This window comes from Drosophila rhopaloa, unplaced genomic scaffold (assembly GCF_018152115.1).
Source record: "Drosophila rhopaloa isolate 14029-0021.01 unplaced genomic scaffold, ASM1815211v1 contig_203, whole genome shotgun sequence".
Lineage (NCBI taxonomy): Eukaryota > Metazoa > Arthropoda > Insecta > Diptera > Drosophilidae > Drosophila > Drosophila rhopaloa.
In genome coordinates this window covers 3,349,820-3,358,660 of record NW_025335088.1, presented here as the reverse complement: position 1 = coordinate 3,358,660, position 8,841 = coordinate 3,349,820, and positions in this window count along the sequence as shown.

Sequence of the window (8,841 nt, the reverse complement as noted above, 5' to 3'; positions counted from 1 at the left end):
GGTCATCTATCCTGTGGGTGTCTTCAGCTAGAACTAGATTGTCCTTTCCTGAATAAGTTTTTCTTGGATGCCTTAATGAGTACAACGATAGAAATTGAGATGTGAAGTGCTAAAGTAGTCCATTTAGGACGATGTTGCAATGTAGTCAAGTATTCCAGATGGCACGTTTTCCAAAAACCTTGGTACATAAATTGAATGTTTTGCCAATATGCTTCTTTCTGACGTTGATGCACTATGATCAGCGCAAGCAAGTGGTCCTTGCAACACCAAGCAGTGCTTGTTACGCGCGAAGCCCTATTCCACAATGGGAGTAAAAAAAGAGATCGCGAGAAGTTAGAGCGGACAATATAGAAACGGACAGACTAACTAACAAATACTAATACTATTTGTGTGCTAAGTAAGATAAAATTAATGTTTTAAGATTGGCAAAGAATCGGTAGAAATGACATAGTCTATTATAGTCATTACACAGTTAAATGTTCATGCATATCATAGTTAGATCTACAAATAGTTAAAGTAAAAGGAATATAGTTCCTGGTAATTCTATCAGGCCCAGAGAAGTTTATGCGACGCAGTAACTCGGTACTCTCCACATCCCCTTGAATAAGTTTATGAATAAAAGTAGTCCCAAGCATCGTTCTACAGTTTAATAAGGATGATAGATTACTTAGGAGAAGTCTAATAAAGAAGGATGGTAAAATAAGGCTTGCATTCCAGTTAAGGCCCCATAGAGCAAATAATAAAATGTTCTTTTGCACAGACTCTATCCGGTCTATATGTACACCATACTGAGGACTCCAAACTGCTGAACAGTACTCCAGGATTGGACGGACTAGTAAGATGAACAGAGTCTTTGTAACATAAGGATCATCGAATTCCTTTTACCACCTTTTAATAAATCCAATGGAGAGATGCCCCCTGGTTTTATTCACCATAGAAGTAATATGGTCACAAAACTAACGTTTTGGGTCAAGAAGGACGCCAGGGTCATCAACATGAGTGATTCTAGACAACGCATCACAACCCAGCGTATACGTTGCATATTGTGGGTTCACCCTAAAAAATTGCTTTACACTTAGCGCTATTTAAATCCAAAAGATTTTCACAAGACCATGTTTGAAGAGCATTTAGGTCCGATTGTAAGTCTGAACTGCTGGAAATTTCGTTATATTGCAGGCATAACTTAACATCATCTGCGTACATGAGGACACTCGACTTTATCAAGACTAGAGGGAGATCGTTAATAAATAATATAAAAAGAAGTGGTCCAAGGTGGTTTCCTTGTGGGACGCCTGAAGTAACTGCGGTCAAATTAGAGATAGAGTTTTTAAAGACGACTCGTTGAGTCCTACCACTTAAATAACTTAAAATTCATGTTAGAAAATCAAATGGAAACCCTAATAAGTCTAGGTTTAACACAAGAAGCGATTTACTGAATCAAACGCCTTACTAAAATCAGTGTAAGCAAATGTTCTTTCTGAAGCCATTTATTACAAAAGACGTTAACTCCAATGACTCCTTCCGAAGTTTTCAAAAACAAGGTAAAAAAGAGGTCTTCACAGAGTTTCAGCGCTGTATCTAAGCACGCAGCCTGGAACTCCGTCGGGACCCGGTGAATAGACTGGTTTAACATTATGGAGGTCTAAGAGAAGAAAGCTTTCGCTTAAACTCAGAAAAAAAGAGTTGCATATGGCACATGAATAAGACGGATTTGGACGGGATGAAACAGAATATGTTGTTTAAAAAACTGGGCAAATAGATCGGCAATTGCCAGATCAGTATTAGAATTTTCAAAAGATAGGGACTGATTTAGGCTGATTTAGGCTTACAGAATTATAAAACTGTTTTGGTTTTTGGAAAACTGGACACTACAACGAGTCAGCTAGCTTTTATAACACCGGGCGTTTAGCACTATATATACAATTTGACCCAGCCTTTATGTAATGAGAAATGACAGATTGTAATCCGCACATTTTAAATTTATTGAAAAGGTGGATATTACATTTTTTAGGTGTGACAAGTCATTATTAAACCTGGTTTATTGTAAATTGACGGATAACATATCGGAACACATAGATAAAAGTAGTTTAATGCATTATAAAAGATATTAAGCGGCCTATCCGGGCTTAAAAAAATATTAAAACGACGAAAATTTGCCTTACAAAAGCAGAGAGTTCGTTTAACAGACTTTTCGGAATTTTTTATTCAGCTCAGTTCCTGCATCTACAGTCAGTCTAAATGGTGACGTTCTTAATAGACAAACGCCTTCTGGATTTCAAACAAAACACAAGTCTACTAAACGTCCTAAGGAGTTTTAATAAAGTCATGCTGCGCTAAAGAAAGTAAAATATTTGATTTTTCGTCTGGTATATTGAAAATCACTAATCTCGATCTGACAGTCTATTGAAAATGGATGGGAACTCAGATGGCGGTGGATATATGAACAAGTAATATAATATATATAAAACTACCGGGAAACGATAATTTTATACTTAAAAATTCTGACGATCAAGCCTGTAAATTGTGTACTTTGGAAAAATTTCGGAGCTAAGAATATCCTTAAGGTTTCTGTACATACAACAATATTATATGGAAGGGAAAAACTATCCGAGTACAATTTAGTCAGCTTATTAGATAAGCTTCTTGTACTTTGATAAGAAAGAATAAAGAAAGAGGATAGTTTTTTGGTGCAGAAGAGGATATGGAAGGCTGGGGATGGTTTTTTAATGGTATTGCCATTTCCCCTGAAAGAGAGTATTATAATTTTGGTCAGAATTTGTAACGCAGTGAAAGAGACGGTTCCGACCCTATAAAGTATATATATTCTTGATCAGGATCAATAGGAGAGTCGATATAGCCATGCCCGTCTGTTTCAATACCGTATGTGAGCTCAGTTTAAAAGCTAGCGATCTGAAACTTTCACACTCGTCCTAAAACACGCAGATCAAGTTTTAAAATCGCCCCGATCGGACGACTATATCCTATAAATCCCATAGGAACAATCGGATATATCTTGCAAGAATTGATGATATTTCGCGCAGTGTAAAAGCTATTGACATGAATCGTTCCAAATCGGGATTTTCTATGGGTTTTATATTTGGCTAATCAATCCGACCTACCAAATTTCATAAGGATCGGCCGACTATCCTATAGCTGCCATATAACTGAACAATTGGAAATGCCATAACTTTGGTGTTTTTAAAGGTAGGAAGTTGGGATTTTTTATGAGTATTAAGAATGCATCATATGAATAATTTTGGAGAATATAATTTACAGAGTATTCTGCAAGGGTATATCAACTTCGGCTCCGCCCGAAGTTAGCTTTCCTTTCTTGTTTTTATTGACGTTGTATTTGGCGCTGCAGTCGACAACATCGCTGTCGATTCCTTGATAAGAGCCGTTGCTGTAGATGTTGTTGGGTTTTCTGCAGTTACTGTAGTTGTTGCTGTTACTTTTGGTGTAATTGCAGAAGTTGTACCGCTGCATGTTGCTGATGTACCAAGCGTCGAATCTGATGGTGGGGGCCCTTACATTGAGAACTCCACGCCGTAGGGGTAGGAGTAAGAGTAAGTAGAGAGGGTGAGCATGACCTTGCTCTTTGGGTATCGACTGACAGTAGAGCCGGATTTCTCTTTATAGACGTTGTTTGCACTTCGCTATCGCGCGTAGAGACTTACGAGAAGTATATACACGGAGCTTCTTCCCTCTTTAGTTGGTTTGTCGGTCATTAGTGGCACTATTTCACTTTTTATACCCTTGCAGAGGGTATTATAATTTTGGTCAAAAGTGTGCAACGCAGTGAAGGAGACATCTCCGACCCAATAAAGTATATATATTCTTGATCAGGATCACCTCCTGAGTTGATATAGCCATGTCCGTCTGTCCGTCTGTCCGCCTGTCTGTTTCTACGCAAACTAGTCTCTCAGTTTTAAAGCTATCGAGTTCAAACTTTGCACACACCCTTCTTTCCTTTGCACGCAGTATATATGTCAGAACGGCCGGGATCGGCCGACTATATCCTATAGCTGCCATATAACTGATTGATCGGAAATGCCATAACTTTGGTGTTTGTAAAGCTAGGAAGCTGGAACTTCCTATGGGTTTTATATTTGGCCAATCAATCCGACCTACCAAATTTCATAAGGATCGGCCGACTATATCCTATAGCTGACATATAAATGATTGATCGGAAATGCCATAACTTTGGTGTTTGTTAAGTTAGGAAGTTGGGATATTTTAAAAGTATTAAGAATGCATCATTTGAATAATTTTGGAGAATATAATATACAGAGTATTCTGCAAGGGTATATCAACTTCGGCTCCGCCCGAAGTTAGTTTTCCTTTCTTGTTTTTTAATCATATCACTGACTACCGTTTTCACCCTATTTTTTAATGCACCAATTTAGTTTTTATACCCTTGCAGAGGGTATTATAATTTTGGTCAAAAGTGTGCAACGCAGTGAAGGAGACATCTCCGACCCTATAAAGTATATATATTCTTGATTAGGATCTCCTCCTGAGTTGATATAGCCATGTCCGTCTGTCCGTCTGTCCGTCTGTCCGTCTGTCTGTCCGTCTGTCTGTCCGTCTGTCTGTTTCTACGCGAACTAGTCTCTCAGTTTTAAAGATATCGAATTGAAACTTTGCACACACCCTTCTTTCCTTTGCACGCAGTATATAAGTCGGAACGGCCGGGATCGGCCGACTATATCCTATAGCTGCCATATAACTGAACGATCGGAAATGCCATAACTTTGGTGTTTGTAAAGTTAGGAAGTTGGGTTTTTCTATGGGTTTTATATTTGGCCAATCAATCCGACTTACCAAATTTCATAAGGATCGGCCGACTATATCCTATAGCCGATATATAACTGATTGATCGGAAATGCCATAACTTTGGTGTTTGATAAGTTAGGAAGTTGGGATTTTCTATGGGTTTTATATTTGGCCAATCAATCCGACCTACCAAATTTCATAAGGATCGGCCGACTATATACTATAGCTGCCATATAACTGATTGATCGGAAATGCCATAACTTTGGTGTTTGTAAAGTTAGAAAGTTGGGATTTCCTATGTGTTTTATTTTTGGCCAATTAATCCGACCTACCAAATTTCATATGGATCGGCCGACTATATTCTATAGCTGCCATATAACTAAACGATTGGAAATGCCATAGCTTTGGTGTTTTTAAAGTTAGGAAGTTGGGATTTTTATGAGTGTTAAGAATGCATCATATGAATAATTTTGGAGAATATAATTTACAGAATATTCTGCAAGGGTATTTCAACTTCGGCTCCGCCCGAAGTTAGCTTTCCTTTCTTGTTTATATTTCATTTGTTGTACATCCTCTTTTTTCAACTTTTCCCGGAGCTCGGTCGAAACTCGCTCTCTTAGGCTGCACTATTTTGATTAAATACGTTAATTCAAGCAGATTTGTTTTAATGGAACGGCGCTTCATTAAAGAATGGAGAGATGGGCTCATTAGGACTCCTGCTTGTTGTAAGTCACATGTTGCATTGCCGCACTGTGAGGTAACAGTTGCGAAAAGTATAATTTGTATATGCTCCTAATAATTACAAATATGTAATTTTTAAAAGAATCTGAAGATATAACCCTTCAAAGTTGTCCGATTTTGTGAGTATGGGTTTTCTTTTGTAACTTAAAGGTGAAGATGGCATTATGCACGTATTTTGTAATGAGCTGTAAACGTTCATGAACATCTCGTCCCGCCCTGAAACACAGTTTCTACTGCAACCTTCATAAAAGGTCTGGTCATCTATCCTGTGGGTGTCTTCAGCTAGAACTAGATTGTCCTTTCCTGAATAAGTTTTTCTTGGATTCCTTAATGAGTACAACGATAGAAATTGAGATGTGAAGTGCTAAAGTAGTCCATTTAGGACGATGTTGCAATGTAGTCAAGTATTCCAGATGGCACGTTTTCCAAAAACCTTGGTACATAAATTGAATGTTTTGCCAATATGCTTCTTTCTGACGTTGATGCACTATGATCAGCGCAAGCAAGTGGTCCTTGCAACACCAAGCAGTGCTTGTTACGCGCGAAGCCCTATTCCACAATGGGAGTAAAAAAAGAGATCGCGAGAAGTTAGAGCGGACAATATAGAAACGGACAGACTAACTAACAAATACTAATACTATTTGTGTGCTAAGTAAGATAAAATTAATGTTTTAAGATTGGCAAAGAATCGGTAGAAATGACATAGTCTATTATAGTCATTACACAGTTAAGGGTTCATGCATATCATAGTTAGATCTACAAATAGTTAAAGTAAAAGGAATATAGTTCCTGGTAATTCTATCAGGCCCAGAGAAGTTTATGCGACGCAGTAACTCGGTACTCTCCACATCCCCTTGAATAAGTTTATGAATAAAAGTAGTCCCAAGCATCGTTCTACAGTTTAATAAGGATGATAGATTACTTAGGAGAAGTCTAATAAAGAAGGATATTAAAATAAGGCTTGCATTCCAGTTAAGGCCCCATAGAGCAAATAATAAAATGTTCTTTTGCACAGACTCTATCCGGTCTATATGTACACCATACTGAGGACTCCAAACTGCTAAACAGTACTCCAGGATTGGACGGACTAGTAAGATGAACAGAGTCTTTGTAACATAAGGATCATCGAATTCCTTTTACCACCTTTTAATAAATCCAATGGAGAGATGCCCCCTGGTTTTATTCACCATAGAAGTAATATGGTCACAAAACTAACGTTTTGGGTCAAGAAGGACGCCAGGGTCATCAACATGAGTGATTCTAGACAACGCATCACAACCCAGCGTATACGTTGCATATTGTGGGTTCACCCTAAAAAATTGCTTTACACTTAGCGCTATTTAAATCCAAAAGATTTTCACAAGACCATGTTTGAAGAGCATTTAGGTCCGATTGTAAGTCTGAACTGCTGGAAATTTCGTTATATTGCAGGCATAACTTAACATCATCTGCGTACATGAGGACACTCGACTTTATCAAGACTAGAGGGAGATCGTTAATAAATAATATAAAAAGAAGTGGTCCAAGGTGGTTTCCTTGTGGGACGCCTGAAGTAACTGCGGTCAAATTAGAGATAGAGTTTTTAAAGACGACTCGTTGAGTCCTACCACTTAAATAACTTAAAATTCATGTTAGAAAATCAAATGGAAACCCTAATAAGTCTAGGTTTAACACAAGAAGCGATTTACTGAATCAAACGCCTTACTAAAATCAGTGTAAGCAAATGTTCTTTCTGAAGCCATTTATTACAAAAGACGTTAACTCCAATGACTCCTTCCGAAGTTTTCAAAAACAAGGTAAAAAAGAGGTCTTCACAGAGTTTCAGCGCTGTATCTAAGCACGCAGCCTGGAACTCCGTCGGGACCCGGTGAATAGACTGGTTTAACATTATGGAGGTCTAAGAGAAGAAAGCTTTCGCTTAAACTCAGAAAAAAGAGTTGCATATGGCACATGAATAAGACGGATTTGGACGGGATGAAACAGAATATGTTGTTTAAAAAACTGGGCAAATAGATCGGCAATTGCCAGATCAGTATTAGAATTTTCAAAAGATAGGGACTGATTTAGGCTGATTTAGGCTTACAGAATTATAAAACTGTTTTGGTTTTTGGAAAACTGGACACTACAACGAGTCAGCTAGCTTTTATAACACCGGGCGTTTAGCACTATATATACAATTTGACCCAGCCTTTATGTAACGAGAAATGACAGATTGTAATCCGCACATTTTAAATTTATTGAAAAGGTGGATATTACATTTTTTAGGTGTGACAAGTCATTATTAAACCTGGTTTATTGTAAATTGACGGATAACATATCGGAACACATAGATAAAAGTAGTTTAATGCATTATAAAAGATATAAAGCGGCCTATCCGGGCTTAAAAAAATATTAAAACGACGAAAATTTGCCTTACAAAAGCAGAGAGTTCGTTTAACAGACTTTTCGGAATTTTTTATTCAGCTCAGTTCCTGCATCTACAGTCAGTCTAAATGGTGACGTTCTTAATAGACAAACGCCTTCTGGATTTCAAACAAAACACAAGTCTACTAAACGTCCTAAGGAGTTTTAATAAAGTCATGCTGCGCTAAAGAAAGTAAAATATTTGATTTTTCGTCTGGTATATTGAAAATCACTAATCTCGATCTGACAGTCTATTGAAAATGGATGGGAACTCAGATGGCGGTGGATATATGAACAAGTAATATAATATATATAAAACTACCGGGAAACGATAATTTTATACTTAAAAATTCTGACGATCAAGCCTGTAAATTGTGTACTTTGGAAAAATTTCGGAGCTAAGAATATCCTTAAGGTTTCTGTACATACAACAATATTATATGGAAGGGAAAAACTATCCGAGTACAATTTAGTCAGCTTATTAGATAAGCTTCTTGTACTTTGATAAGAAAGAATAAAGAAAGAGGATAGTTTTTTGGTGCAGAAGAGGATATGGAAGGCTGGGGATGGTTTTTTAATGGTATTTTCCATTTCCTCTGAAAGAGAGTATTATAATTTTGGTCAGAATTTGTAACGCAGTGAAAGAGACGGTTCCGACCCTATAAAGTATATATATTCTTGATCAGGATCAATAGGAGAGTCGATATAGCCATGCCCGTCTGTTTCAATACCGTTTGTGAGCTCAGTTTAAAAGCTAGCGATCTGAAACTTTCACACTCGTCCTAAAACACGCAGATCAAGTTTTAAAATCGCCCCGATCGGACGACTATATCCTATAAATCCCATAGGAACAATCGGATATATCTTGCAAGAATTGATGATATTTCGCGCAGTGTAAAAGCTATTGACATGAATCTTTCC